General features: G+C 43.4%; 2 pseudogenes; both read right to left on the minus strand.

Annotated features, from left to right (window-relative positions):
• Positions 1–943: 943 nt before the first annotated feature.
• Positions 944–1062, minus strand: LOC143957245 (5S ribosomal RNA; annotated as a pseudogene).
• Positions 1063–1385: 323 nt separating this feature from the next.
• LOC143957293 (5S ribosomal RNA) lies at positions 1386–1504 on the minus strand (annotated as a pseudogene).
• Between the last annotated feature and the right edge of the window lie 9773 nt (positions 1505–11277).

An 11277-nucleotide genomic window follows, 5' to 3' on the forward strand; every position in this document is an offset into this window, starting at 1 on the left:
GCACCATTCTCCACATTTTCAGGGAATGCCCTAAATTACAAACATTCGGGCAGCCTGTCCTGAGACTCATCCACAAGTTCACAGACATTTCCTTAGCCAATGATCCCGCAGCAGTTCTTCTCAATCTAACTCCTATGTCGAGAAAGCGTTATCATAAGTCCTTACTTAAACATCTCCTCAATGCAGCTAGGGCCTGCATCCCAAGTCAGTGGAAAGAGCAATCTGCTCCAATGGTGACCCAGTGGTTCGCAAGGGTAAATGATATTGAACGAATGGCAGACCTGACTGCCACAATGAGGGATAAAACGGAGGAGCATGGGAATAGATGGTTCTACTGGACCCAGTTTCGCTTTTCGGAAGAATACCTCCGCGAGAAATAGTAAGCTCATGGTGATCGTTGGAGATCGCTGTTCCAAACGTTGGACAGCTGATGAGCTGGTGAGCCGAGGGTGTCTCTTGCTCCCTGGGAGGGGACCCCACCCGACCCCACCCTATCCACTCTACCCACGACACCCCCTTACCCCTTCTTTTCCTTTTCTGCCATTTCCTTCCCCAATCTTCTCTTTCCCCTTCTCCCTCCTTTCAGTTCTACTATTTCCCTTCTTAACTCAAAAAAGGGAAAAGAAAATGGTATGTTCCGACCCCATTTGACTACTACACAATACTCTTCCCCTATCTATGGATATCTAAACTCTTCGAGGGTAGCAGGGCTAGTATCAATAATATTTTAAGTGGTAGAGGATCCCAACGAGATGGAGCTTTAATCTCATCTTGATATGACCGCAAAGCTGTACACGTGCTATTCTCCTCAGACTTCTTACCATTGGCTCTGATATCCATGCAATATGATCGTTTGTTTGTAACTATTTGTATCACACATTCTGTGAAGTTGCCTTTGCATTGTATGTCGCATACTACTAAATAAAAAAACAAAAAAAACAGAAGCCTATGGCACCTGGTATTCCCAGGCGGTCTCCCATCCAGGTACTAACCAGGCCCGACACTGTTTAGCATCCGAGATCAGACGAGATTGGGCGCTTTCAGGGTGATGGGGCCGTAGGTGATCTCTTCGGGCACTCTCAACCCTCTTGACAAATGCCAAGATGGTCACCTTGGGAAACAAGTGAAAAAAAAAACAGGTCAATGTCAACAACATAAAAAGAAGAATACGGCACCTGGTATTCCAACGCCATCTCCCATCCAGGTACTAACTAGGCCCAACCCTTCTTAGCCTCAGAAAAGAGAAGAGATAGGGCTCTTTCAGGGTGATGCTGCTGTAAGCGATCTCTTTGGGCACTCTCAACCCTCTTGACAAATGCCAAGATGGTCACCTTGGGAAACAAGCAAAAAAAAGAAAACGAATTAACGCCAACAACATAAAAAGAAGCCTACAATAACTGGTAATCCCAGGTGGTCTCCCATCCAGGTACTAACCAGGCCCGACTCTTCTTAGCCTCCAAGATCAGATGAGATTGGGTGCTTTCAGAGTGATGTGGCCATAGACAATCTCTTCAGGCACTCTCAACCCTCTTGACAAACACCAAGATGGTCACTTTGGGAAATAAGCGAAAAAAAAAAACAGGTCAACGCCAACAACATAAAAAGAAGTCTACGACACCTGGTATTCCCAGGCGGTCTCCCATCCAGGTACTAACAAGGCCCGACTCTATTAGCCTCCAACATCAAACGAGATCGGGTGCTTTCAGGGTGATGTGCCCGTAGGCAATCTCTTCAGGCACTTTCAACCCTCTTGACAAATGCCAAGATGGTCACCTTAGGAAACAAGCAAAAAAATAAAAATAAGTCGGAAGCTAGAGACAATACGGCCCGAGTCCTCAATTTAATCCATGCGGCGCATGTACAGGGAAGGCCCTTGCTTATGTTGTCAACGGACGCGGAGAAGGCCTTTGACAGGGTGGCCTGGCACTTTATGCAGGCCACCCTGGAACATATAGGTCTTGGCCCCAACATGATGAGCTGGGTAATGTCGCTTTACTCCACGCCATCGGCAGCGGTACGGGTGACCGAGTGGTGCTCGGACTCTTTCCCCATCACTAATGGGACGAGGCAGGGGTGCCCTCTGTCTCCCCTAATTTTAATTCTGACACTGGAACCACTTATGTGTCACGTTCGGAATGACCCGAATATTACTGGCATATCCAAACCCTCGGCACACCACAAAATTGCGGCGTACGCTGATGATCTAATTTTTTCCGTCTCCAATCCACACATTTTGCTTCCCAAAATACTTGCGTCTCTACAGCGACACGGCAGCCTATCAAACTATAAAAACAATTGCGCCAAGTCGGCTGTATTGAATATATCGGTCCCGGATGGTGAGGCCAAGAGGCTCCGCTCCTCTTTTCCATTGTACTGGGCTGAAAAATCTATACGTTAACTGGGCGTTGACATCGCAGCCGATTTAGCGCAATTGTACCTGCTTGATTTTGTCCCTCTCCTGGATAGACTGAAATCTGATTTGGGAAACTGGCATGCTTTAACACTGACCTGGTTTGGGCGCTGTAATGCATTCAAAATGATGGCCCTCCCTCGGATCTTATACATGTTCCAGACATTACCGATCCGGTTACCCCCAATTTTTTTCAGACAACTGTAGGTGCTGCTCCGGGACTTTATTTGGGCGCGCAAACCGCCCAGAGCCCGTTTGCAATTGCTTGCCAGACCAAAGGACAAGGGGGGTCTGGGTCTCCCAGATCTCAGACAATACTACAGAGTGACTCTGCTAGCGAGAGTCGTTGATTGGCATTGTAATGGCCCACACAAGCAGTGGGTGGAGATGGAGATTGAGGATGGATCCATTCCCCTATTGACCTCCCCGTGGCTCCTGTCCTCCCTACCAAAAGACCTCAGAGGTCACCCCGTAGTGGGAGCTACGTTGGCTGTTGTGCGGAGGTTGTTCCGCTGCACACACATTGCTCCCCTGCCATCACCAATGACTCCGGTTATAGGTAATCCAGACTTCCCATCGGGATTTACCAACAAGAAACTGCGACAGTTGACAGTGGTGGGGAAACAGCGTCTGGGAGAGGTGTGGCCCACGGGAGGGCTCCCGACCACGTAAACGGTCGCCGAGCTTTCTGACCCTCCGCTTGACTTGTTTAGTGCTTATCAACTTCGTCACTTTCTTCTGGCCATACAAAGGGCCCCCTACACTCCTAGAGACCTGACACCCTATAAATCCATCTGTCACAAAAGGGAACCTGTGCGACACACCCTCTCCCTCCTGTACAACCTATTGAGTAGTCAGGAGGAGGAGTCGACCCCCACCATTTATCCACAAATGGGAGAGGGACTTAGGCATCACATTTACCCCACAACAGATAGGGAAGATCCTGACCTTAGTACATAAAGCTTCCATCGCAAACCAATATCAAGATACAAGATAGTCTCACGCTGGTATAGAGTCCCATACCTTCTGAATAAAATGGATAGATCGATCCCGGATGTTTGTTGGAGGTGAAATTCAGATATGGGGACCATGGGACACCTTTTCTGGGCATGCCCGACCTTGAGGAACTTTTGGGTTCCCAGTAGTGTGCCTTCTACACTTGACCGAACAGCCTGTTCGAAAATACAAAAAAACCCTCACGATGCAACTCCTGAATGCCGCCCGGGCCTGCATTCCCGCACTGTGGAGGCAGCCTCAGCCCCCATCCAAGGTGCTGTGGTATTCCAAAGTCAATCATATTCTCCGGATGGAAGAATTGACTGCCACCCTTCACAACACTGAAGAGGCATTTAGTGTTACATGGAGGCCCTGGAGGTATTTTACTGGTACTCGAGACTACATTCGGGAGGTGAGCAGTGCCTCCGTCCCAGAAAACGACTGAACATCTAACGTTTACCTACGTAGGCCATGTCTGCCCTGGGTGGCATTCCCCCCCTCCTTTTTGTCTTTATTTTTCTTTTTTTCCCCGTCGCCATCCCCCCACCTCCTCTCTCTCCGTCTTTGCACTCTCTTCTTCCCCCGTCCTCCCTTTTGACTATGCCTTGTCTCCTTACTAGCCTTCGGGACCCAGAAGAACCCCAGGGTTCTGGACATGACCGGCTCATATTTTGCTCTGGTTCACGTAGGTCATGATAAGCTGGCTCGCTGTGGTCCCAGTTGTTCTCCATGATTACATTTGTCCGAACGGAGCTGCACTAGTTATACTGTACTACATGTCGGAGGTGGGGTTTCTCTATTTTCTGCATGAAACTGTAGGACTCCCCTCTGAGAACCCAGAGTTATTTGGCTGCCTATTTTTTGTTAGCATGTAATTGTGACCCTGGGTCATGCTGTATGGTTGACTGTTATATTTATATTGTTCTACTTATGCTTAATAAAAGAATAAAACAAAAAAAATAAAATAAGTCAATGCCAACAACTTAAAAAAAAAGCCTATGGCATCGAGAAATCCCAGGCGGTTTCCCATCCCGGTACTAACCAGGTCCCAACCCTGCTTAGCCTCTGAGATCAAATGCACGCTCAACCCTCTTGACAAACGCCAAGATGGTCACCTTGGGAAACAAACAAAAAAAACAAGTCAACGCCAACAACATAAAAAGAAGCCTGCAGCATTTGGAAAACCCAGGCGGTCTCCGATCCAGGTACAAACCAGGCCCAATCCTGCTTAGCCTCTGAGACCAAACGAGATTGGGCGTTTTCAGGGTGTTGTGCCCGTAGGCAATTTCTTTGTGCACTCTTAACCCTCTTGACAAATGCCAAGATGGTCACCTTGGGAAACAAGGGAAAAAAAACAGGTCAAAGCCAACAACATAAAAAGAATCCTACGGCATCCGGTATTCCCAGGCGATCTCCCAATCAAGACACTAACCAGACCAGATTCTTCTATGTCACCTGGTCTTCCCAGGCAGTCTCCCATCCAGGTACTAACCAGGCCTGATGCTGCTAAGCCTCTGAAATCAGACGAGATCGGGTGCTTTCAGTGTGATGTGGCCGTAAGCGTTCTCTTCAAGACACGGCCAACCCTCTTGACAAACGCCAAGGTGGTCGCCTTGAGAAACAAGCGAAAAAAACAGTTCAAAGCCAACAACATAAAAAGAAGCCTACGGCACCTGGTATTCACAGATGGTCTCCCATACAGGTATTAACCAGGCCGTACACTGCTAGGCCTCCGAGATCAGATGAGATTCTGCACTTTCAGGGTGATGTGGCCATAGGTGTTCTATTTAGACACTCTCAACCCTCTTGACAAATACCAAGATGGTTATCTTGGGAAACAAGTGAAAAAAAAAAGGTCAACGCCAACAACATAGACCCTGGCGGTCTCCCATCTGACCCAGACCCTGCTTAGCCTCTGAGATCGGGCGCTTTCAGGGTGATGTGACCTCAGGCGAACGCTTTGGGACATACTCAAAACTCTTGACTGATGCTAAAATGGTCACCTTGGGAAACAAGCGAAAGAAAAACAGGTCAAAGCCAACAATATAAAAAGATTCCTACGGCACCTTTAATTAGGTACTATCCAGGCCGGACCCTGCTTAGCCTCTGAGATCAGATGAGATCGGGAGCTTTCAGGGGGATGTGGCCGTAGGAGATTTCTTTGGGCTCTCTCAGCCCTCTTGACAAATGCCAAGATGATCACCTTGGGAAACAAGCGGAAAAAAAAAAACGTCAACGCCAACAACATAAAAAGAATGCTACGGCACCTGGTATTCCCAGTTGGTCTCCCATCCAGTTATTAATCAGGCCCGACAATGCTTAGCCTCCGAGATCAGACAAGATCAGGCACTTTCAAGGTGATGGGGCCATAGGCGATCTCTTCGGGCACTCTCAACCATCTTGACAAACGCCAACATGGTCATCTTCGGAAACAAGCGAAAAAAACCAAGTCATTGCCAACATTGGAGGCTAAGCAGGGTTGGGCAATCAGTTTCCTTGCCTGAAATAGGCATCTCAGAACTGCCATCTGGCTACTTCCCGGGTTTCCAACTCCTTCAACTAATCCCAGGAGACAATACTTCGCCTCCATCCTGGTGGAGGTTCCAACCACCCGATCAATGGTTCCTGTCACCTCTGTCCAGTAGCGGATCAACTTCGGGCATCTCCAAAACATGTGCATCATGTCTCCCCCCATGTTCCCGCACCGGGGGCAACTTGCGTCCGGCCGTTCGGCCAAACTGAAAAAGTTTACGAGGAGCATAATAGGTTCTATATAATAAGAACAGATGTGACATCCTGTGTGAGGAGAGCCACAATTCACCACAGGCAGGATTCCTGTGGCCAATTATAGCTCAGGGGGGTTTAGTACACACCCCACACTATATAAGGCCGCCAGCATGGCGGCCTTGTATAGTGTGTTGCGGTGGTCAGGGAAAGAGGACGATAGGCAGGGACAGTGTCTTTACTGCTTGGGAACCTAGCACTGTTACAGTGGGTGTTATGTGCCTCCTGCACAGTACACATCTGAAGCTACCCTTTATTACTGGTGTTCAATTTCTGCAATACATGCATCTGCAGTGCAGAAGTTAGAGTCGGTGTTGTGTGCCTCCTGCACAGTATACACCTTATTGCTGGTGTTCTGTTTCTGTAATACAGGAACCTAGTACTGTTACAGTGCTAGGGTGTACAGAGAAGCTGGTATATATAGAAGACTACAGCATACAGAAGAAAGGCTAGTGAATACAGAATACAGGTTTCGTGTATGTAGATAGGCTTGAGTATACAGAGATGCTAGAGTAAACAGTGAGGCTGGGGTACACAGAGAGGCTAGTTTAAAGACAAATACAAAGATGTTAGTGTATATAGAGAGGATAGTGTATAGAGAGAGTCGAGTGTATACAGAAAGGACAGTGCATATAGAGAAGCTAGTGTATACAGAAAGGGTATACATGAAAGCTGACATTCTATACAGAAGACTAGGTAGTGTATACAGAGAGTCTAGTGGGTACAGAAGACAGGCTGGTGTATTCTAGCTAGTTTTTACAGTCTAGTGTATACAGAAGACAGGCTGTGGTATACAGAGAGTTTAGTGTATTCAGAGAGTCTAGTGTATACAGCTGGCGAGTGTATACATAAGACTGGCTAGTTTACACAGTGTTTACAGAGATGCAAGGGTGTACAGAGATGCTGGTATATATAGAAGACTACAGCATACAGAAGAAAGGCTAGTTAATACACAATACAGAAGACTCGTGTATGTAGATAGGCTTGAGTATACAGAGATGCTAGAGTAAACAGTGAGGCTGGGGTACACAGAGAGGCTAATTTAAAGAGAGGCTAGTATATACAAAGATGTTAGTGTATATAGAGAGGTTAATGTATAGAGAAGGTCGAGAGTATACAGAAAGGACAGTGCATATAGAGAAACTAGTGTATACAGAAGACAGGCTTGGGTATACATCAAAGCTGACAGTGTATACAGAAGACTGGGTAGTGCATACAGAGAGTCTATTGGGTAAAGAAGACAGGCTGGTGTATTCTAGCTAGTTTTTACAGTCTAATGTATACAGAAGACAGGCTGTGGTATACTGAGGGTTTAGTGTATTCAGAGAGTCTAGTGTACAGAGATGCAAGGGTGTACAGAGAAGCAGGAAGCTAGTATATATAAGGCTAGTGAATACAGGCTAGTGAATGCAGATAGGCTTGAGTATACAGAGATGCTAGAGTAAACAATGAGGCTGGGGTACACAGAGAGGCTAATTTAAAGAGAGGCTAGTATATACAAAGATGTTAGTGTATATAGAGAGGTTAGTGTATAGAGAGAGTCGAGTGTATACAGATAGGACAGTGGATATAGAGAGACTAGTGTATACAGAAGACAGGCTTGGGTATACATCCAAGCTGACAGTGTATACAGAAGACTGGGTAGTGTATACAGAGAATCTAGTGGGTACAGAAGACAGGCTGGTGTATTCTAGCTAGTGTTTACAGTCTAGTGTATACAGAAGACAGGCTGTGGTATACAGAGGGTTTAGTGTATTACAGAGATGCAAGGGTGTACAGAGAAGCTAGTATATATAAAAGACTACAGCATACAGAAGAAAGGCTAGTGAATACAGAATAAAGGCTGGCTTCTACGGAGAGGCTACCACTACGGAGATGCAGAACACTATATATAGAGAGAGGGTATATAGAGAGGCTAGATTATACAGAGAGGCTAGTGCATAGAGTGAAGCTATTGTATATAGAAGCCTGGTTAGTGTATACAGAGAAGCTAGTGTGTACAGAAGAAAGGCTAGACAGGCTATAAAGAGAGACAAGTTTTTACAGAAGACAGTTTGGGGTATACAGAGATGCTAGTTTATACAGAGAGACTAATGTATACAGAAGACAGGCTAGGGCATACAGAAGACAGAAGACGGGCTAGTGTATTCAGAACATAGGCTAGTGTATATCGAAGACAGGCTATTGTATGCAGAAGACCGGCTAGTGTAAACATGCTGGTGTATATAGAGAGGCTAGTGAATTTAGAGGGTAGGCTAAGTGATAACAGAAGGCAATCTGGGCTATACAGAGACATTTCATCATTTCATCTAGCTCACATCTCTAATGGAGTTTGTCTCATTGCCATGTTATGCCTTTTCATTCTTGTGCTAAATATAGATCACTACACGATTTTAATCATCCACATCAAGCATGCAATAAAACTATCATAAATCAAAATAAACCATGTACTCTTTTGCTCTATTTTGCATATTTGTACCGGGACTGTGAGTATGTGACAGTCCTGACACACCATCCTGACTTATTTTTCTTTATTTCTTATTAGAAATGGAGAGTACTATCTCAAAATCCGCTTAAATCTATTCACTTCTACCGCTAATTGTACCTTAATGCAAAATGTTCTCAAAACCATCCATTTGCTACCAGACATGCTGCACATACTAAGAGTAATGTAACCATCGCTCTCTAACGATGTAAACAGTTTTATTGCTTTTCTGACATTGACCGAGTATCTCTGACATTAACTGAGTATCTCTCTGCACTATGATCTTAATAATAATAATAATAATAATAATAATAGAATTGTGTAATGCAAAGATCAACTAGTCAATCAATAAGCTTTCTCATTGGTACCGGCATATCCTTTAAATTTAGACTAACGCAACTATTTCTCGGCCATTTTCAAGCTAAGCTTTCAATCTCTTACCTTTGAACAGCGATACTTCCTCCCTACAATATTAAGCCATTTAAATGTCCTATTGGTCGCCTATATTATACAACAATATGTAGAGAATAAAACTAGTCTTACATCTTAATAAAACAGTTTTATTGCTCAACCAGTATCAGCTGTCATGACAAATAAACGTTTCCACTGTTTTTTTTTTTTTAAACTCCGTTTTTTATTAACAATAGTTGGCACAGACATATATAATTAGTCAGACTGTATACATCTTTGTGTGATATAAACAAGACATGATAAACATTGGCAAGTCATACTACAGTAATTGCCCTGTACCTCAGTTATACCAAAATCGTATACCAATTGTATTTTTTAACGTTTCCACTGTTTGACTCTATTTTCTGTATTACTTCTTTTTCTCCACACCTTATCTGTCACAGTTAAAACACAGTGACAAAACATTTCTTTTTACCGCAGCAAAATGTGAGAAAAGCAGTGTAAGCCGTCTTTCTGCCATATGCAACCATCTCTCGCTACCTCTATACAATAGGTTTCTCTTTCCAGTGGAAACGGAAAACAGTCAGTGTAAGCCGTCTTCGTGCGTAACAAAATTAATGGAACGATTTACACGTTGGAATTTGCAAGCTACGTCAATTTACTCTTAAATAATGTACCTTTGCATTTATCCCTTGACTTTGCAACTTTGACAATACTATCCCTTGATCCCTTTTGTGTATTCACGTTATCTCGACCTATATATACTGCCTCAATATTTTCCTAATTTGTTTTGCTATACTTATTATTATTATATTATAGAGATTACTAACTCTAAATCATTGTAAACCTAACCATAGTTATAATGTCCACAGCTAATTTTACGTTAAAGAAAAATTCACACAAAACCATCTTTTTAAAACCTTTACACATTAAGAGTAATGCAACCATCTCTCGCTACCTCTATGCAATAGGATTCTCTTTCCAGTGGAAACGGAAAACAGTCAGTGTAAGCCGTCTTCTTGATTTACACGTTGGAATTTGCAAGCTACGTCAATTTACTGTTAAATAGAGTACCTTTGCATTTATCCCTTGACTTTGCTACTATCCCTTGATCCCTTTTGTGTATTCACTATATCTCGACCTATACATACTGCCTCAAAATATTCCTAATTTGTTTTGCTATACTTATTATTAATATTTTATAGAGATTACTATCTCTAAATCATTGTAACAAGTTATAATGTCTACAGCTAATTTTACGTTAAAGCAAAAGTCACACAAAACCATCTTTTTAAAACCTTTTACACACTGCACATTAAGATTAATGCAACCATCTCTCGCTACCTCTATGCAATTGGATTCTCTTTCTGACTCTATTTTGTGTATTACTTCTTCTCCACATTAACTGTCACACTGATAACCAAATGGTAACACATAACACTTGCAACACATTTTTTAACAGCGGCAAAATGTGAGAAAATCAGTGGGACGGTTTACTTGATTGAGAAGTGGTTGCAGTAGCAAAGCATAACAATACAGTTTGATTACATTAATAACACATAATGCAACTATTTTACATTCATTTTACATTCACATCATGCATACATCCTAATGTAAGCTGCCTATCACTATTAATGTTCATGGTTACTGATACATTATGCCGATGACCAGTGGAAACGGAAAACAATCAGTGTAAGCCGTCTTCGTGCGTAACATAATTAATGGAACGATTTACACGTTGGAATTTTCAAGCTACGTCAATTTACTCTATTGAACAATGTAAAGGTAAGCTAGATATTTTGTGTATTTCCACTTAAACTCGACCTGTATATACTGTCTCAATATTATCTTTTCTAATTTTGCTAAATTAGATTATAGAGTTTGCTATGTCTAAATCCAGGTTACCTACTCACCTTTATTACGTATACTGCTAATTTTAGGATAATACAAAACCATCTTATTGCTTCTTTACACGCTGCACATATTAAGAGTAATGCAATGCTACCGTGAACAGTTTAATTGCTCGTCTCACATTTAGCTGGTATCTCTCTGCTATAGGAAACTGAATTTGTACTAGAACGATCACTCATCTAATATCAGTCCACTCAGTGCTACCGGGATAACTTTTACATTTAGAGTAATGAAATGATTTCTCAGTCATTTTGGAGCTACTGCAACTAACGCTTCCGAT

Source organism: Lithobates pipiens, unplaced genomic scaffold, assembly GCF_037356315.1.
Source record: "Lithobates pipiens isolate NorthernLeopardFrog02 unplaced genomic scaffold, aLitPip1_a1.2 Scaffold_52, whole genome shotgun sequence".
NCBI classification, from domain to species: domain Eukaryota; kingdom Metazoa; phylum Chordata; class Amphibia; order Anura; family Ranidae; genus Lithobates; species Lithobates pipiens.